Genomic DNA, 22181 nt, shown 5'->3' on the forward strand with positions numbered 1-22181 from the left:
TTCATAATTAACTTCTCTGACAATACCCATGCCACGTGCAACCTCCTGTAAAAGCACCAGTTCAATTGGGACAGAACATTTCCAAGAATTGTTTTAAAATGATAAAGCAGACATCAACAATGTGCCAGCACCCCTGGAAACCTCCCACAATGTGACCACAGTTGATTCAAATGACAAAGAGCTGTAAGGAGTGCTAAGCCATATACAAGAAGAAAATAAACTAATTACTGTTTTTGTTTGAAGATCACTTAGATGACAGGAGCTGAACTAGTCCACTATGGAGAGGGCAGCACCAGGAGTCTACTGGACCCTTAAACACTTCAACATTCTAACAAGGGGTTTGCCAGTCACCATTAGAATGGGCCACAAAATGCTGATACACATATTCCTCACAGAGGATATGCAGTTGGATGGTAGATGTTTTGACATACAACAACAAAACCCTTTATATGCTTGGAAAGAAGAACACAGTGAGGTTGCTGGCCCACATTCCTTTGGACCCTCCCACCGACCCTCAATCCCAGCAGGCAAACGAGGATGAAGAATTGGTGATAGATTTCATGTTGCTAAGCTTCAGAAATTTGGAATGAAAAGAGGCCAATACAAATTACCCAGTGGCCAACCTTCTGTCAGCAGTGACACCCCGGGCTAATATAAATAAATAATGATGATGCCATCCCCATGAACGGGTTACAGAGTAATTAATAAGATGAGACAGTATCTGTTTCCTTAGGGCCCATTCCCATGTTTATGATGACTTAAATTTCTTGGGGGTTCGAGATAATTGACCAGATTCTTTGTCAAGACAGAAGGGGCTAAGTCACTAGGCAGGTGGATTGGAGGGGCAGGTGTGTTGGCTTGGGTGATGGTGTGGAATTACATGCTGTAGTATTTTGCAAGATTTGGAAGAAGACAAGTCCATTGGTCCATCCCTTGAGACTAATGCGTGATTTATTGTCTTATCTGTCATACTACTAAAATGGAAAGGTCTCAGAGGAAGCTAGTCAGTTCATCAGGCATGACATACTTGATTATGCCCAAGTCTTTCATGAAATCAATGAGACCCTTGGTGCATCCTGAGAGGTTTTGCCAAATCAATTCAGGATGTCTTCGAGCAACGATCATGCAGCTAACCCTTGCAAGACACCAAGCACTGCATTAAGGAAAGGTACTGGTACCAAGACATGCTCGCCGATGTAGAATAACTTGTGAGAGAGTCTCAGCCATGCAAAATGACCAACAAAACAAAGAAAACATTGATGTTGCCCCTACTGCCCATCAAGGCTCCCAGGATGATATGGAGGGAACTTGAACTAGACACCATTTATCAATTGAAAACTATATGCTCCAAGAGAGTGTACATCCTAGACCTAACGGACTACACCTCAACATGGGCTCACATGGGATGTAGTCCAAGGCAGGGTATCTACAAGGAAAGAAAACAGGTTTCTCAGTTCAATTATTGATCAAAAAGGCATACTAAAATAAATCATGGCAGATAATGGAGTACAAATTGTGTCTGATGAGATACAGGCTTTTTTAAAAGACCACAGCATCATCCTTTGCGGCATGGTCCTATACTACTCAGCACTGAACGGCCTATTTGAGCACATTAATTGCTTCATAAAAGGGTACATCCAACTCACCATCACAAGTTCCTTGTGTGGGGAAATCCTTAAAGAAGGATTCAATACCAACAGACTGATGGCCCACTCGGCTACTAGAGAGAAAGGTTTTGTCTTCATGAGAGGTAGTCATGCTTGCGACCACTTAAATCCTTCATGGATGAACAAAAGTAAAACAACGGAACTGGGCTTGGAATCTATGCTTGAAATTATAAGGTTAAAACAAATGGTTTATAAACAATACTATGACCAAGGAAGTCCATGGAACAGTCACACCTAGCTCCATGGAGTTGGGTCAGGGATAGGGAGCCATGCCATGTACTGAAAGGATTGTCAAAATTACATTCCCCAATAATCGTATCCCGCAAAGCAAGTGTGTTCCTGAAGGGTAGTTACAAGTGGTCCAGGAATAATGTTGTGAGAGCCAAGGCCCATTGTAGTAACCAAAAGAGGTATTGATGGTGGACTCCAGACACAGACCTGCTGTGAGTTTCTTAATTAGAAAAGCCAGGTAAGCTTCATTGTACATATATGCATCAGATCTTAGGTTCCAGTTACTCTTAAGTATATACAGTAGAGACCACCCACCAGCCATCATCATGCGCTCCAGCTCATACCCCCAACTGACACATTGAGAACATTCACACTCATGCACTCACCAACATTCTCCTGAGCTATCAGTCACACCATGCACCAACATCCTATCCACATCCATAGATGGCCAGTAGGACAAGAAAATAATCATCAAGACACTACATCAAAGTTAATACAGAAATTACACAATAATTCAACATCACATGCATACACATTGATCCCGGTCACTGGTTATGTATTTACCAATTCAGTCTCAGTGAATAAGCAATGTGCTGTGCAGACATATGATACAGGCTATGGGCTGATGACAAGTGTGGAACAGCAGGTAGTCAAACAAATTGACTAAGGGGCAACACTCTGATCTGTGAAGAACCAGGGCACATCAACCTAGACAGACCATGTCCAAACTCCACTAACATTCCCCTTAAGTGGTGTTGCAACCCCTCCAGTGCAATGCAAGGCGTGTCAGCAAAGGACAGCCTTCCACTATCCCCCAAGGAACAACACAACAAACAACCACCCACCAATAGTTAACACCCAAGGAGTCAGCATGATAAACCTATCCACCTGCTCCAGTCTCCTACATGTGGGACCATATCCCTCCCAATGAACATGCATCCTAATAACGCTAAAATTATGAAAATCTTCCTAAACAGTGTAAACACATACCCCACACTAAAGTACCAATCACTTAGTAATCTGACAGATCAACAACCATTACATAAAACATACATTCACAACCTGCATGAACTGGTGGAATGCACCTGCACACCTGACAAATATCCCGCAGTGAGATGCCAACAGGCATACAGTACCTCCTGCAGCTGTACTAACTAATCACACAATACTTAACCCAAAGGGTCCAAAACATAACTATGAACAAAATGGATCCAATGGTGACCTCCTGCAGTAGTGCTTGAAGTCCGGACTGACCAAAATATCCTTTTGAGCTATTTTTTTTCTTTTGATGCGTGTGCCTAAATCCTATACTTAAAGCACTTTACCAATAGCATTTCATGAAATAAACATTCTTTCCTTGAGTGCTGTACTGAAGCACCTCCTAGTATTAATAACATCCTAAGTGTAAGTTGTATTTCCTAGGGAAAGGGCCTCATTATAATCTTGCAGGCATCCTGGTGGTAAGAGCACCAGGATACCAGCAAGTGGAATTATTGTTACTGGCAATCGGTCCGGTGGTATTACTGCCGTATTATGAGTGCTGGTATGCAGCGTTAGTTCCCATTCCATTAAGTCCTGTAGGACTCTATGGGTGACGTTGTTGGCATTACAGGTTCCAGTATGACTGGCACCTGTAATACGAGCAAATTTGCCAGTAGTTTGGAGGGATTGCCCTCTAGCACTTAGTTGGAGATAATTCCTCCACCCCAACGACCAACTTGTAGTTGGAAGGCTCGGAAACGTGCCGGTACAAGTTAATACCAGCACGTTAATTACGGACCGGCCAACTTGTAATGAGGCCCATGTCTATACCTACAACAATTAATAATAACATTGCCTAGAGTCCAATACAAAGGCCTAAAACTAGTGACAACTCTCCTGAATTATTTGTATCACCCCTAATCATGGTGTACCCTATTTACCTTGATCATTAAATCTAAATGTACAACAGTTGCTAACCTATTGCTTAAGGCCAAAACCCCTAACATATTGTGCACTCCCTTACACCAGACAATTGCCTTAAGACACCTACACCTAACCATACTTACAAATAACAACAAACACTAAATCCAAGTTTGCTTAACTTAGAAATATGAACACGATTTTTCTTAGCATAGACCTATTCCCTATATTTTGCTGCAGCTAATAAGTTACTTAAAATCCTTATTGGATACTTTTGAAAATGGGCATCACACATACCCACACTGACACTTAGCCCCTTAAACGTATACAAATATGCTTTAAGATGAAACAGCGGAAACCAAAAATAAAAATAAATATGTATCCCAAATGAACAAGAAGCAAAGAGGAGGAATTCCCTCCCTGAAGCCTTCATGGGATATGCCAGTCCTGCTGTCCCTGATCTTAGAGGGAGTTGAGAGCTTTGTACCAGAATAGAAGCAGGCAATGAGAAGGGTCACAAGAGACTAAGGTCTGGCTTTGACCTCAACACCTATTTAACTTCCCCTATTTCAGATCATAGCGTGGGTTGTCAGGACCAGTACTATAATGACAGGTTACCAAGGGCAGAGACTAACCTGAAAAAAAGGAAATCACCCCAGTCATCTAAAAACAAAGCCAGGGGACTCCTGTTTCTCCTCATTCAATCACCCCATGCTTATTCAACCTAAAAAAAACATTAGTTTCAATCTCATCTCATTTAAAAAAAAATGTTTTATTGAATTTACCTGAAATTAATCAACTTTTTCAATTTGTTACAAAATCGAATTTAGCAAACATATTAAACAATCCATTACAAAATAGAATTTAGCAAACATATTAAACAGAAAACAACACACTCATTTAAGACAAGGCAAATGAAGAACAGCCATCAATAATCAAACAGAAGGAAAAAACAATCTTAAAACAACAACACCCAAGATAATGTCAAGAAGAAAACAAATAAAATATACCTAAAATATACCTATAATGATACTCATTTTTATACAAAGTCAACAGATTTTTCACATAGAATAAAATTTCATTTCTCTCGACATTTCTTTCGGTTTGTGCTCTTACATAACAAATATACATATCATATTCTTTTAAAATTTAACGTTTTACAAAATCAGGTTTACAACTTTTACTCCAATTTTAAAGCATTCAAAAAGTTGGCTGTAGCTGTTCTAATGCTCATGACATTAATGGCTATTATTGCAACCCATCTATTTTCTGGCTTCATTTGCGCAAAATATGCCATGTGCTTGGAAAAATGTATTTGTCTCATGTACATAAGTTCTGGACAATCTACGATAACGTGTTCCAGGGTTTCTTTGATGGTGTGGTTATTACAGAAGCAACACTAATTGTTTTCATTATTGATCATTTTTCTACGTGCTTGCACATCACGTGTCGGCCATAGATTGAAACGGTAGCGTAGTATTGCATTTCTTATTGAGGGAGAGGGTGCTTTACAAAGATAGGGATCAGTCTCCCTGCATTTTTTTGGGCCAAAAAGGTGAGGGTTGAAATCTTTGTATTTTAAACAGGCAGCTCTTGTGTCAATCCAGTCCATCATGTACAATGTTTCTTTGCTCGGTCTGGATTGAACACAAGAGTGTCAATTGTAATGTCAGCATTGTTCATTACCATCATGATCTTCTTAGATCACTGTTTTGGAAATTCATGAGAAGAAGACAACAAATAGCTTGATACAATTGCCAAGGTAGAGTCATTAGGAGCAGAAAGTAAGCATTTCCGAAAGAGACTACATAATTGCCAAATGTACATGTCTGTTAAAGAGGATAACCCTAGCTCATAGCGCATCCAGGGGCCTGGGATGCACTGAGGTAAATGAAGAACTGCCCGCTAGAATTTTGCTTCCAATTGATTCAGTTGGTTGAATGACTCTTTGGGTTTCTAAACCATACAGTAAAGTAGGTACAACATTTTGTGTCCAAAATACAATGGCTGATTTGATAGAAAATTTACCATAATTAAACAGAATTAGCCTCGACTGACGAATTGCTGATGTTAATTTTTGTTCAATCTTAGACATTGAGAGCGAGCAGAGGGAAGACCATCAAAGATAAGACCCAGATAGACATAATTTGGTACCACCTCAATTGTTGTGTTCTTAATGTTCCACTCTAGTTTGTTTCTCTGTGAACCAGTTAGCGCATACATAACAATTTTCTTTTTTTTTTTTGCTGTTGACCACTAATTCATTAAGACTGAAATAACTACATAGGGCAGTCAGCAAATTCTGTAACCCGACAGGTGTTTTAGAGATTAGTACGAGGTCGTCAGCATACCACAATGCCTTCACTTCAACACCATTGACTTTTGGAGCATCTGCGATTACTTTGTCAAAAATACATCCGACATCATTGATGAAAAAATTGAAGAGAGCTGAAGGAGCATCTAACAAGGCGATTGGGCGATAACATTTTGGGTCCTTGCGATCTTTATCTCCTTCTTTATATATTGGAACAATCAACGAAGAACGCCAGGACTTAGGTATCTTTCTGGATGACAAAATATATTCGAAAGTATTATTAAGAATAGCCGCCCAATGTTGCGGATTTTGTTTGAACATAGAGTTCGAAAGCTCATCCGGGCCAGCTGCTCTAGAAGAGGATGATTTGTTGATAGAATCTTTTATGATCTCCTCAGAACAGGTTAGATGCCAGCACGGGGTAGATCTATTTCTCTATTCATAATCATCCATGTTCTCATCGGTATTAAGTTTGGAAAATTCTGTGAACCATTGTGCCTCAGTAACTCCATTAATTTGATGATCAACTTGAGAAGTGGGGTTACATTTGTTTAGTAATGCCCAAACTTGTGCTGAGGATTTCTTATAACAGGCTGTCAAAAAAAAGTTAACTATTGTTCTGAAAGAGATGAGCTCTTCTAGAGCAAACCTAATTATGATATGAGCATTTAGCCGCATTGATTGCCTTCTCTCTTTCTGCCAGTGGCAATGTGCGTAAATTTCGCACGTTTTTTCTATGATCGATTTTCCTCTGCTGGAGGACCATATCAAATCCATGAGTATGAGTGTTTGGTAATCTGCTAGTACTTGGGAGGATGTTCCTAAATGTGTCCAGAACGTCTACATATGATTCAAACCCATTTAACTTTTGGCTATTTATGATGGAGTGATTCAATAATGACAACTTATCTTCCGACCATCTGAATCGATTTTTTGCATTGTTGACCACTAGCATTTGTTTGTGCCACTTCTGTAATTTGTCAATTTTCTGGACGGAAATGGTCCAGTGTAATGATAGTAGATGATGATCGCTTTTAGATTGTTTAATGATTGTAAATTTGTTGGTAGTCACAAAAATGCTATTGCTCAAAAAAATGTAATCAATTGTGGATCTGGATTCACCTCTCTCCCACGTGTGGTTAGGTGGGATATCCCCCTGAATGGCTCCATTGGCCATTCTTAGATTTAATTCAGTCATAATCCTAACCCATCTCTGTCCTTCATTACTAACCTTCTTGTTTGCTGTCTGGATGCACATATGGTTTAAGTCCCCCACCACCAAGATACCAGAAATGTAAGTATTCTTTGCAATTTCTTCAAAAAGGATTGACAGATCACGATAGAAAGCATCATCTGTGATCCCAACTGGATTACGATATAAATTAATTAAGGCATAAGTGTGTGTTGTATGGGAGATCTTCACTAGTTGCATGAAATTGTTCAATGACAACAAGGCAGATATTTGAAAGCCCCTGCTAGATTTTACTGCAACCAGCAAGCCTGAAATGGGTCTACCTTTACCTGATGTGATCGCTGGCAACAAGACAAGATCGTGGTCATCCCAAACCAGGGTTCGCAACATCCAGGTTTCCTGCAACGCCACAATATCAAAACAGTTCAACTGATCATTTGTAGCCCATTTAAGATGTTGAAACCCCCTCGTATTCCAACTTGCTAACGAAAATTCCTCTCCTTTGTCGCTATTTAATGGTTATGATTGGGTTTTAGAAAATGAAACTTGCTTCTGACTGTTATCTCTCTTGCAAAACGGACATACACAATCTGACTCTGGAAATGATTTATCTTAGGCAGACTTTGTTTGCTCAGATTGTGAGTTTGCTGAGCAGGATCTAGGGCCAGCAAAACTCCCATGTTAAAGAGTTCCATTTTAGCTTTCCAGAGTGTGTTCCTTACCAGCCCTGATTTGATCCACAAGCGCAATATGGATAGATTTCTGTCACACAGAAATTCAATTTGATCAAAATCGCTCGAGGAAAGTTCTTCTAATGCCTGAATGTCTCCAAATATGTTTAGGACACTCGAACGACAAAGATCATATTTCTCAAATGGATCATCAAGGCACTTAAGTATCAATATATGGAAGGAATCAAATCTATTTTTGTTCGAGTTTCTCTGCTCATTAGAGCCACTTAGAATTTGAATTATTTCCAACTCCCATCACTGGGGCCGTTTTGTGGGTTGTATCACGGGCGGAATTTCTGTTTTCTGGTTCAGGGCAATTTTTTAAACATGTGGTCTGTCTTTCTGTGCCTGCACAACATGCCTCAGCTAGTTGCGCATTACTATTCTGTAAAGACCGTGAGTTGAAGTTCAAAGAATTTGCCCCCGGCAGCGCCTCAGTTATTCTTCTCTGTATGTAAGAATCCAATGTGGATTTGAGTACGACCATACGTTCTTCAAAGCCTAACTCACAATCAGCTGCAGAGGCAGAGAGGTTATCTCTGCCAAAGAGTCCTATTGCACCTGGATAATTGTATTGGTATTGGCAGGGGCAGATTGTTTCAATGGATAAGAGTTGGATGGTTTATTTTCAAGTAATGCTACAAGTTCATTCAGTGGTTCGTACCCTGCCGAAGGAGCAGGAACAAGGGGACCATGTGTTTGTACAGGACCACTTCAGGATGGAACTAAAGTTAAGTTCAAGGCCACAGGCACAGCGTTAGCCATCACATCTGAGGTATTCCCTCTTTCTGATTCGGCTGGTACGTGAATGATATCGTCTACATGAGTCGTTTTTGTCAAAGTGTTCACTTGTATTTGTGAACTTGTTTTAGTTATCTTGCTTGCCTTTACCACAGGCAATTTTTTATGACCCAATGTTTGTGTTTTCTTCCCTACCAATGTTTTCCTGCTTTTTTTGTGAGTCTGGTGGTAGGGTATTTCATCAGAAATATTTTGGATAAATTCGACATCATCATTGAGATTCGTTCTCGCCAGAGAATTAACACTAATCCACGAGTCATTCTTTTTGGCATTGGTTTCTTCCATGCACTCCACAGGACGAATAATCCTGGGAAACATGGGCAAAACCGATGTCAAAGGCTCAATAGTCAGTGACTTCATGGCCGTATAGTTTGACTCTAAGATTGACAGTCGCTCAGCCATATTCACAATCACTTCTGCATTCTGAGGATCACTTGAAACGCCTTTCTTCCATTAACTCATTTGATCTAATTTTGCAGATTGGAGCGAGATCTTTGCGTCCATTGCTTCAAAAAGCTTGTAAAAGCTTGTAATGGTAGTGTTCACAGCCCCTAGGGTGATTTCAAGAAGTGCCTGTTTACCGACCAAGTCAACACTTTTACCAGCTGACCGACCAGATGATTAACATTGACGAGGGGTAGGCTGTATGTAGGACTCATCTATAGCCTGACCAATTGAGTCCATAGAACATGGGAGATTGTAGTCAGTAACATTTGAACATCTGGAGCTTTCAAGGTCCCTAATATTTGCATGCAGAGATATGGCACCTATAGGAGAGCCACTCACACTTTCATCAGAAACGTCTACAACATCCTCAGAACTATCACCTATTTCTGCTTCAGTCAAGGTTTCCTCTTGAACTATGGAGAAAGTTCTCTTGCGCTGCGTAATTTTCAGAGGGGTCTGTGGAATCGTAAGAATAGTGTTATCAGAAATAATAACACTAGGATTACCCACTTTAGGATCAGGGTCACCTACATCTGCTCTTCCAGATGGTGTTACGTGAGACAGAGCAGAAACAACAGGCTCCAATACCAAAGTGGGGTGGCCTGTGGGTGACATTTCATTTTTTTTCTCATAAAAGTTGCGAATGTCTCAATTTTGCAGAGGAGTTTGAGACACAGGGGTAAGAGTAATACTTTTTTAGAAGTGCGAATTGCACTTCAATCTCATCTCATCTCTTCCTCCCCATTTCCAACATGTACTGGGAAGAGGAAGAAGCAAAGGAGAGTTATAAAGATTACACATAGGAACAAAACTGTGAAGGTAGAGGCCTACTACATTCCACCACTAGGCTGTCCCATTAATAAAGTCGGGCAAGTTCAGGCAACTGACATTAACCATACACACCTGACTCCACTTGACTCGCAGTTAGGGTATAAAAGGAGTGGTTCTGCCAAGAGAAATTAGTGAGCTGTGGTTGCTGGATGGGCCGTGGAAGCCAGGAGACAGGAGGGTACAGCTACAGGAGCCCAGAGGATCCAGAGGGGAATGGAATACCAGGACGCTGACCTGATGTGTTGAAGGGGCTACGGCGTGGTGAGGAAGCCGTGTCTCAAAGGAACCGGATTGGGGAAAAGTGCAACCTGTTGGCCATGTCCAGGCCAGTGCTCGTTCACCTGGATGGATGCCTGTACCAGGGGTATCCGAGGGGCATATGGTGATACACTGACCTCGATCCACATATCCTGAGGAAACTGCCTGTCAGAGCTGCGCTTCTTGTGAGTTTCATGAGAGAGATAGAGAAACTGAGCGTGCGGATGGCTTGGGCAGGAACAGTAGGAGTGGAAGATGCAAGCGGCATGATAACTGAAAAGTGAGGGGAAGTAAGAGAAACTAAGTGCGCTAGAGGCCCGGAAGCAGAAATAGCAGACATAGTGAATTTTTGAACAGAAAGAAAAGAGGGGATGCAAGCGACCCAACAGAGAGAAGGAAAAGTGAGGATTGTGCAGGCAGCACAAAGCAAACAGAGAGGAAGTGTGCAAGTATGCATGGCAAAGTAAAAGAAGTGTGCAAGAGGCACGTCAATGTGAAAAGTGTGCAAGAGGCATGGACAGACAACAAGTGGGAGATAAACAAAGACAGATTGAAAGAGGCACGGGAAAGATAAGGTGGCAGAAGAAAAGTACAGAGTGTAAAGAGAGGAGCCAGAAATCAGAGTGGTCACGCATGGGAGGAGCAAAAGCCCTGCGTTCTCGAAAGTCTCTGATACTGCCCTGTGAAAGAACAATGCTGTGGGAGGTACATCCTGACAAGGTGAACTTTTATGTGAACATTTGTTTGGGACAAGAGGGGCCTAGGCTTGGGGAAGGGAACCTGAGAGGCCCACATAAAATAGTGGAAGACATTGTTATAAGGATAAGTGCCAAGGCTTGAGGAAGGGAACCCTACAAGGCCTAAAGAAAACTGTGAAAGCAACTGTGAATCTTTATTTGAGCAAGAGAGGCCTAGGCTTTGGGAAGGGAACTCTGAGAGGCCTAAAAGGAACTGCGTCTTTTCTTTTGGAACCAGAGGGATCAGAGCCTGGGGAAGGGAACCCCAAGAGACCGAGAGACATTGTGAAGTGCATTGACTTGCTGCAAGAGCCCTACCTGAGGGCGCCCTTTTTGCGTTGAACTATTTTTAAACTGGCAGAACTAAACCTGACGGTAAGGCTACATGAAACCAGCATTGGTTTGGATTTCCTTTTGAACAACCATTTTTCTTTAAGAAGACCAAACATTACATTGTTTTTTTATTTGTTTTTTTAATTTTTATTGGCATTTCTTTAAACATGAAACATTGGGGCTCCACATTGTCCCCTTTTGCCCCCCTTCCCGCCCCGCTCCCTCCCCACATGTTATATTGTCTATGCCGTCCTTCTGCGTCCCCTTGTTGCTTCGATCTTAGCTTGTGAACATATCCAAAATGCGAAGGTTGTGGGGTCACCATTGCAGCATTTAGTCACTTTGCAGGTATTCTATGGTGTCTGCCCAGTCTGTGGCGAAACTCTGCCTGTCCCCCTGGGGGTTGTATGTGATTCTCCCCATTGAAACATAGGTCCATATCCTGTGGAGCCATTCTTGTGTGGTTGGAGGGGTTTTTTGTTTCCATTTTGTGCTATGGCTAGCCACGCTGCTATTAGGAAGCCCATAAAGTTCAGTTTTTGAGTCTTTGTGAGTGACTTATCTCGGGGGGCCCACAGGCCACACATCCATATTTCTTCTCCTAGGTTAGCTGCACCCTTGAAGAGTTCTTGCATTTGTATTTTCACTTCTGACCAAAGTGTTGTAGTTCTTTACAGTCCCACCAAATGTGTTTCCATGTTCCCATGGTGTCGCATCCCCTCTAACATTTCCCTTGTACTGTCGGGATCATTTTATGTAATCTTTCCGGGGTAAAGTGCCATTGGATCATCACTTTAGTCCATGCTTCTCTCGTTTGTATAGCTCGTGTCCATTTTGGGATTATTAGCCAGAGGTATGTCCATTGTTCCCTCGTGATTTGTTTCCCTAGCGTGGTTTCCCATTTTTTCATGTAGTGCCAAGTTGTGTTTTCTTCCTGGGCTTTTATGAATTTGTATAGGGTGGATACGAATTTCCTTTCTCCCGACTCGGTCATTATGTATGTCTCAACTGGGGTGAGATCCCTTGTCAATGCCTTGGTTATTCTTGGTGTTGTGAGCCAGTGGAGGATTTGTTCGTACTGGAACCTATCCTTTTCCGTGAGGCCCAACAGTTCCTGGCATTTTGCGAATGTTCTGATCTGCTGTCCATCAAACATGTCTCCCACGTTTGTGCTGTCCGCGTCTCGCCATTTCTGGAAGGCTCCTTTTTCCGCTCCTGGGGGGAAGTCTGGATTGTCGAACATTGGTATGAATGGGGCTGGATCCATCGTGAGCGTTTCTTTTTTGGTTGCTTTGTCCCATATTTCCATGGTGGTAATCATTACTTCACTCATTTTGATGTTTTGGTGTCTGTGCTCGGGTTTCCTACAAAGGATGTGTTGCAGGTTTGATCTTGTGACTGCTCTATCCTGTAACCCATAGTTGTGCCGCCTCGTAGTACTTCCTAAAGTTGGGAAGCGCCATGCCTCCATCTGTTTTTTTGCGCTGTGAGCAACTGTTGTGACAATCTTGGTGTTTTGCTTTGCCATATATATTTGGTTATTATTTTGGTGAGTGCCTTAAAGAAAGTCGTCGGTATTCGAATCGGGAGTGCTTGGAAGTAATACAGCAATCTGGGTAGGATCGTCATCTTGATGAACGTAATTCTGCCCCACCAGGAGATTGACAGCGCGTTCCAGCTGTCCAGGTCTCTTTTTACGTCTTCTAAAAGTTTCGTATAGTTCCCTTTGTAGAGGTTTTTTATGTTTGGTGTCAGTGTCACTCCAAGGTATCTCACGCCTTCTTCAGCCGTGTGTAGTGGTAGGTCTTTTGTTTTCTTGTGTATCTCATTTATGTCTCCCACCCGGGCCATTACCGGCGATTTCTGTTTATTTATTTTTAGTCCGGATATTGTTCCATATTCGTCTATCTGCTGAATGAGTAAGGGGAGAGTCTTAGTTGGTTCAGTTAGGATCATCATCATATCATCTGCATATGCGGCTGTCTTATGCATTTGTCCTCCCATTAATATGCCCTTAATGTCTGGGGCCACTCTGATCTTTGCCAGGAGGGGTTTGAGGAAAATTGTATATAATAGGTTTGATAAAGGGCACCCCTGCTTTGTGCCCCTTCCTATTTTGATGGGATCCAACAATTCCCTGTTGACTGCGATCCTAGCTGTTGGTGAGTTATAGTTGGCCCTGATCATATCTATGAAATCATTTCCTACGCCCATTTTCCGTAGTATCGCGAATAGCATGGTCCATTCTACCCGGTCGAATGCTTTTTCCGCATCTATCGATACTATTGCTGATGGGAGTTTCATTATTCCAGCTTTCTCTATGAAGTGTACTATCCACCTGATGTTGTCGTGGGTTTTCCTGTTGGGGATGAATTCTAATTGTTCTTGGTGAATCAGCTTGGGGAGCAGGGGTGCTAGCCTGTTGGCGAGTACCTTTGTGTAGAGTTTGGCGTCAACGTTGATTAGGGCTATTGGGCGGTATGAGCTCAGAGTTTGCGGATCTTTCACCTTTTTGTGGAAGACTAGTATCTTTGCCTCATTCATGGAAGCAGCGATGTTGTTCGATGACTTGAAAGTGTTGAATAGGTTGGTTAGATAGGGAGTTAATATTTCCGCAAATGTTTTGTAGAAGGCCGCCGTAAAGCCATCCGGTCCTGGAGATTTATTCTTGGGTAGATCTCTAATTGCTTTTGTAACCTCTTCTGGCGTTATTGATTCATCCAGCGCTGCTTTTTCGGCTGGAGTTATTATAGGATTTGTTATATCTTTTAGGTATGCCTCCTGTTCCTTTTCTTTTGGGTGCTGTGATGTGTACAGGTTCTGGTAGAAGTCTCGGAATATTTCTTTGATGTCTTTCGATTGTGTTTTCTTTTCTTCCTGTCCGTCTTTTAGGGAGTGCACCATCTGGTCTTGCCTTCTGCCTTTTAGTTGTCTTGCTAGCAGTTTGTCTGCTTTATTTTATTTCATCGCATACCAGTGGTTTGAGTGCAGAAGTTTTGTTTCCGCACTTTTAGTCCTGATCAGATCTAGCTGGCTCTGGATGTGCCGATATGCCCTCTTTATTTTCCTGGAGGTAGTCTTTGTCGTTTCTTCTCTTATTTCTTCCAGTTTTTTCCCCAGTTCGTCTTCCCATTCGTATGAGAGCTTGTCTTTTTGTGCTTTCAACGCTATTATTTGTCCCCTTATCACCGCTTTGAATATAGTGCTTGGGGAGACATCTGGGGTGTCGTTCTGCTCGAAGTAGTCCACTATCGTTTCTCTGATTGTTTCATTGGCCACTGGATCTTGTATGATTTCTCTGGGGAGTGTCGATCGCCATAGGCCTGATCTTTTCCGGAGTTTGGGAAGTGTGATCCAAAGCGGGGCGTGGTCTGATAGCGATATTTGACCTTTTTCTATGTCCTGGATTTCTCCTACCAGGGCTCCTGTGGCCCATATGTAGTCTATCCTGGAGCTTGTGTCATGTACGTGTGAGTGATATGTGTATCCTTTTGTTGAGCCTCTGAGTCTGCACCACACGTCTTCTAGTGCCATATTCTGCATTGTCTGTTTAAGCGCTGGTGTGGGAGATCCCTGTTGGGTATTTTTGGGATTCGAGCAGTCTTCGGTCTGGTTCCATGCTAGGTTGACATCTCCTGTCAGGATTACTTCCCCTTCCGTGAAGTTTTCCAATTTGTTGATCGTGTCTTTGATAAAACCCTTCTGGCCCGTGTTTGGAGCGTATAGGGTTGCTATGGTTAGTTGGGGATTGTCTATCTGAACCTTCGCAAAGACGTAGCGGCCATTTTTGTCTGATATTGACGCTTTGATTTGGACCTTCAGGTGGTTGGTGAATGCTATCAGCACTCCTTTTCTTTTCTCTTCGTCATTAGATTGGAGAATTTGATTGTAGCCTCTTATTCGGGTTAGGCCTTTCCTCTTTTTCTGTATATGTGTTTCTTGGAGCATTATTATGTCAAACTTCTCTCTGTGCAAGAAGTGTTCTGTATTTTTCCTTTTCACTGGAGTGTCCAGGCCTCTGATATTGAATGTTGGGTTTTTTATCCCCATTCTTTTATGTGTGTCTGGTGTTTCTTCTTGGATTGGTCTTGTGGGTCGCAATTGTATGCATTTGTACCAGTGATTAACTCTTTTCTCCTACGAACTTCCCCCTCAACTCCCCTCCCTCCCCCTCCCTTCTTCCCCCCCAACTTTGTCCCTGAGGAGGGCTCTGGGCCCTATGGTTGCTCCGGCGTTGTGCCTTTGCTCCATGCCCTCTAACATCTCAGGGTTAAGAGTTTGCAGGGATTCCTAAACCCTGCTTGTGGTGCTGATTACAAAGCCGTCCTATGGCTCTGCCGCGCCTTCATGTGGGCACCTGCCCTTTCTATGAATTCTGTGTCTTTGTTACCTCTCCCTACGTCTGCTCATGCGTAGGAGTTTCATTTTTGGATTTGTTTAGTTTTTCTCTGATTTGCGGGATTGGGGTCTTGTTCTTCATTTTCCTGTTTGCCACCCCCTCGGTTCCCTCCTTTGTCTTGGGTTTTCACTGGTATTTGGGGGTTCTGTCTCTTGTTCCTGGCACCCCAGTATCTTGAGGCCTTCCCCGCACGTAGCGATTCGGTATTGTCTTTCTTCCCATGTGAAAAGGAGGCCAAAAGGGAATGTCCATTTGTATCAAATTTGTTTTTCGGTTAGGAGTTTAGTTACCTGGCTCATTCCTCTTCTCTTTCTGATTGTTTATTGCGCTAAGTCTTGGAACAGCAGTATTTCTTTTCCGTTCATTCTTATTTGCTCAATAGTCCTTGCCTTCCTTAGGATTTGTTCCTTTTGTACGTATTGTGTCATGGCCACTAGAACATCTCTTGGGCGAGTTCCGGGGTCCCCTGATCTTCGAGGGCCTACTCTGTGTATCTGTCAATGTGGATTTCTTCTCCAGAGTCGTCCTCCAGAGTATATCTTGGAAAACTTGTTGTACTGCTGTGCGAAGGTCTATATCCTCCACGGTTTCCGGCATATTTTAAATTCTTATGTTTGATCTCCTGGATCTGTTTTCCAGGTTTTCGCATTGAGATTCGAGATCCATTGCCAGTCGAGCAAGGCGGTCTTGTGCTTCTGCATGTTGGAGGGCTTCCTCATCCATTTTCTGGACCGTCCTTTCCAGATTGTCTGTTCTCTCCGCAAGGTTTTCTATGTCTTTCTTCAGTTCCTGGACCGCTTGTTTCAATTCCCCCTTCATGTTTTCGAAATGCGTCTGGATGGAGGATATAAATTGGTCCTGAAATTCCTTAAACCAGGATTTCATATCGTCTCTCGAGGCCATTTCTGTGTCTTCTTTCTGTTTTTATGGGTCTCCCCCTTGTTTTTCTGTTTGTCCATTTGCTTGGTATCTGTGTTTCCTAATCCCAAGATTTGGGTCAGATCTTGAGCCGGTTTAGGTCCGCTTTTGTTTGCCGTAAATACCTGTAATGTTCGTCTTGCCCTGGATTTTGACATGTGTGTGTATCTATACAGGCCAGGCTTTTTTATTGTTGTTTATTCACTTTAGGTCTTAGGGATCAGGCGTGTACATAAGGTGGTCCATCTGTCTTCGACCCTTGGTAGGGTCCTGCCACGTGCTATCTGTTTATGTTACTGGGGTCGTGTCTCTCTGGCCTCGAGTGATGTGGTTTCCCTTGTTTTGCGCTCTTTTATCGGGGATAGCTGTATCCCCGGGGAGTCTTCCTCAAAGTCTCCTCTGAATCCCCCTTTTGAGTGTGGATGCTTTTGTTTCCCTCTGCCGTATCGCTCGTGGTCCCCGGCGGGTTCTCCTTTTACTGAGGACCCCCTTGTCTGAGGGTCTGTCCCTTGGGATATCCGGCCCGTCGTGGGTTGTTTGTACCGTATCTTCGTGGGTTGCGGTTGTCGCTGGGGGGGCCCTGGGTCTCTGGGGGGATCAGGGTTCCCTTCCTGTAATGGCCGGGTACCACATCCGATATTCTCGATGGGGGGGATTGGGAGGGGCCAGCGCGGGGCGCGCTCCCCTGTGCCTGTCCTGTGTTTGCTCGAGTAATGTTGATTTGAGTGATTAGGCCCTTTGTATTTTGCCTGGTGGTGTTCGCCTTCTCTTCTTCCCTTCCCTGGAATCTCTTGTTGAATCCCCCATTTTAATGGCCGGGGAGCCCTTTTTTGCTGTCCGTGTGCGTGGTGGCGCCCTCCCCGCCACTCCCATTGACTCTCCCAGGCCTCGTACCTGTGCTTCGTTGTAACGTCGTCTCCGCTGGGCTCTGCGATTTACTTCCCTTCCAATCTGGCCCGCCGCCTTCCCCTCTGGTCTCTGACCGGGGTTTGTGTGGAGCGCTTCTTCTTCGGCCGGGCTGACGCCTGCTCCTCACCGAGCCTCTCCCTTGACTGCTCCCTCTCCTCTGGATCGGTCCGCTGCTCCGGGCTTGGCCTCCACCTCTTTTGGCTCGTTCAGCCGAGTTGGCGCCTTCCTTCTGTCCGCTCCTCTCACCCTGGGGGTTCACGATGGTGGGTGGCGTGCCCGCTGCTCACGGTCGGGCTCTGCTTCCTGCGTCCCGGTCCTCTTGCTGCCTCTGCCAGATCAGCGTTTCTGCTTGTTGGCGGGGCCAGAGACGCCACCCGCGGATTGGCTCTTCTCCGGATTGCCTTGCTGTAGAGGGGGCTGCTCTGAGCCGGGTCGTCGGAGCTGATCCGCCTTCTTCTGGCGGGATCGATCGGAGGTCTCGTCTCCTCTTCTCCCTTTCTTCACCTTCCGTGTGTGGTGGAGAGAAGGTACGCTTCGGTGGGCACAGTGTATTATTAGCTGTAGTCTTCAATTGTTGCGGCCCGAGCTGGGGGACGGAGCTGCGCTCACGCACATTTACCCGGCTCGGCCACCATCTTGGAATCCCCATCACATTGGTTTTAACAGTGAGGGCAAACATAGGTTTTGACACAGACCGACTTTAGTTTTGGACTTACGGACATCAAAAGCAATTAGAAGCATCCGTTGAGGGAACAAACCCATTAGAGTAAGTGTCAGTTAGGCATTACCCCAACCCGACAAAGTTTTATAATGGAGGTTTTCAGACTGTTATTTTTGAGTCTGCGTCTCTCTTGATACCATGCCTGCCTCGCACATGGTAGGATGCTAAGTATATGTAAGGAAATTAAATAGATCTAACGGGGTAGAGGACAGGTACCTGGTGTGAGGTAGCAGGATGGTATGCAGGCCTACCTGTGGCCACCTAGGGAGATGGGACCACCCACAGAGGCCATCCCCTGGCTTCACACTCCATGTGGGTGGTACCTGAGCTTAGGTAAGGGGTCTGTTGCATTAGACTCACTCTAAGTGTCTCTGTAGATTAAAGTAAGTTTAATGGATGATAAGAGACCCCCGCTACGACATGCAGGGCTGGCCACCTCCAACTCCTAACTGTCATTCATGCGTGTGATGACATTCCATAAGGAACAGAATGTCACACGTGCAGGGTTAAGATACAACTTTATATGCTTCTCCTTATACTTGCATACACTAGATTATTGCTCATGGTACTACACTGGTAAAATCCCAAAACAAATGATATGAAACAAATTGTCTTCTGTAACATAACAGATTCCCAACACTGTCACATAAACTATGCTAAATAATTTTAACTTATTAGTATAAACTCCTTGTTTACTGTACACACCAGACTTGTTTTAATTACGTATTTGCCAAGTTATTGCTTACACATTTCAACCACTAATAAATAACATATTCAACATACTGGAATGGTCTTTTCCTCAAACTACCCGTACAACTACTACCCACTTCTGCTCCCTCCTATGCACATTGCCTTGTTCCCAAACACTTTGTTCCACTCCACCACACGTATTCCCCTCCGTGCCCCTCCTGCCTGTGTACATTCTCCAAATGTCCATTTAGTGATGTATGCTCACCTTGACACTCTCCTCTTGTTTGTTTAAGCCATCCAGTCAGCAGACCCTCATTCCTCCACCATTCATCTTCCATATACCCATCCACATGTTTGCTCACTCTCTCTGCAGTCTGTTTTGCAACTTCCACATTCCTCATTAATGCCGCCTGACCTTTACTCCATCACTGTTCACAATATGTCTCTTCCGTAATTTGCTCACCCCAATGGGATCATAATATCGCAAACAACCTTTAGGCACTCTGAGCAGCTTCTTCACTCTCGCAATATCCCCCACTCTTACAGTTTTTTTTATACACTTCCATTCCTCCTCACCACCACGGACTGCTTTGACTCTTTTTTCCTTTGAGCCACTTTCAGCCACCCAATACCGTTATACCCTTGACCGCATTATTCGTCTACTCAATTTCTCAAATGTTGCTACACCTGTGGCACCATGGGGTGTATCTCTGTACGCCAATATCATTTCATGAACGTTCACCTTACAATCCATAGCATTTGCATAGACCATTTGTATGTTCTCTTTGATTATTCCATTACACGTTCAACCAATCTGTTTGCTATCGGATTGTAAGGCAGTTGTGTGGTTTTCAATACCATGCTCCCCGTATACCTTTGCATTTCCTGGGACATGAGTTGCACCCCATTGTCTGACACTATAACCTTGGAATATCCTTCCCTCACAAATAACTCTTCCATGAACTCTATTACCCTACCTGTTGTTGTGTTTCCACAAACTCCACCTCAAACCACCTAGAAGCATAGTCATCCAAAACAATAGCAAACCTGTTTTGTTGGCACAACATCCTCATAGGACCCATAAGGGCTATTGCACCAGTTGATGTTCTCCTCCTAGCGCGCTTTCTACAGCAACCAGAATCCCCTGCGGCCATCACCATCAACACCTGAATAAACACCTGATCAGACTGCCTCCCTGATGATTGCAAGAGGCAAGAAAGCGCGCTAGGAGGAGAACATCAACTGGACTGTGGAAAGGTACATCTAGCTGGGACCCAGAGTGCGCCCCTCGCACCCTTCTTTGTGAAATCTTTTAGGAGTCCCGGGCTCCAGAGGCGGCGGCACCGGGGTGACACATGCCCCTACTCAGGAGAGCCACACTGTTGGTTTTCCCCCTCCCCCCAACTGGGGTTTTACACTTTGTAATTGGAGGTTGAGTTGTTTCCTGGCTACTTGAATGACTACAGCAACCAGAATCCCCTGAGGCCATCACTGGTAGTAACCATCAACACCTGAATAAACACCTGATCAGACTGCCTCCCTGATGATTGCAAGAGGCAAGAAAGCGCGCTAGGAGGAGAACATCAACTGAACTGTGGAAAGGTACATCTAGCTGGGACCCAGAGTGCGCCCCTCGCACCCTTCTTTGTCAAATCTTTTAGGAGTCCCGGGATCCAGAGGCGGCGGCACCGGGGTGACACATGCCCCTACTCAGGAGAGCCACACTGTTGGTTTTCCCCCCTCCCCCCAACTGGGGTTTTACACTTTGTAATTGGAGGTTGAGTTGTTTCCTGGATACTTGAATGACTACAGCAACCAGAATCCCCTGAGGCCATCACTGGTAGTAACCATCAACACCTGAATAAACACCTGATCAGACTGCCTCCCTGATGATTGCAAGAGGCAAGAAAGCGCGCTATGGAGGAGAACATCAACTGGACTGTGGAAAGGTACATCCAGCTGGGACCCAGAGTGCGCCCCTCGCACCCTTCTTTGTCAAATCTTTTAGGAGTCCCGGGCTCCAGAGGCGGCGGCACTGGAGTGACACATGCCCCTACTCAGGAGAGCCAAACTGTTGGTTTTCCTCGTTCCCCCCAACTGGGGTTTTACACTTTGTAATTGGAGGTTGAGTTGTTTCCTGGCTACTTGAATGACTACAGCAACCAGAATCCCCTAAGGCCATCACTGGTAGTAACCATCAACACCTGAATAAACACCTGATCAGACTGCCTCCCTGATGATTGCAAGAGGCAAGAAAGCGCGCTAGGAGGAGAACATCAACTGGACTGTGGAAAGGTACATCTAGCTGGGACCCAGAGTGCGCCCCTCGCACCCTTCTTTGTCAAATCTTTTAGGAGTCCCGGGCTCCTGAGGCGGCGGCACTGGGGTGACACATGCTCCTACTCAGGAGAGCCACACTGTTGGTTTTCCCCCCTCGCCCCAATTGGGGTTTTACACTTTGTAATTTGAGGTTGAGTTCTTTCCTGGCTACTTGAATGACTACAGCAACCAGAATCCCCTGAGGCCATCACTGGTAGTAACCATCAACACCTGAATAAACACCTGATCAGACTGCCTCCCTGATGATTGCAAGAGGCAAGAAAGCACGCTAGGAGGAGAACATCAACTGGACTGTGGAAAGGTACATCTAGCTGGGACCCAGTGTTCACCCCTCGCACCCTTCTTTGTCAAATCTTTTAGGAGTCCCGGGCTCCAGAGGAGGAGGCACCGGGGTGACACATGCCCCTACTCAGGAGAGCCACACTGTTGGTTTTCCCCCTCCCCCCAACTGGGGTTTTACACTTTGTAATTGGAGGTTGAGTTGTTTCCTGGCTACTTGAATGACTACAGCAACCAGAATCCCCTGAGGCCATCACTGGTAGTAACCATCAACACCTGAATAAACACCTGATCAGACTGCCTCCCTGATGATTGCAAGAGGCAAGAAAGCACGCTAGGAGGAGAACATCAACTGGACTGTGGAAAGGTACATCTAGCTGGGACCCAGTGTTCACCCCTCGCACCCTTCTTTGTCAAATCTTTTAGGAGTCTCGGGCTCCAGAGGCGGCGGCACCGGGTAGACACATGCCCCTACTCAGGA

This window comes from Ambystoma mexicanum, chromosome 5q (assembly GCF_040938575.1).
Source record: "Ambystoma mexicanum isolate Mex_15411 chromosome 5q, UKY_AmexF1_1, whole genome shotgun sequence".
NCBI classification, from domain to species: domain Eukaryota; kingdom Metazoa; phylum Chordata; class Amphibia; order Caudata; family Ambystomatidae; genus Ambystoma; species Ambystoma mexicanum.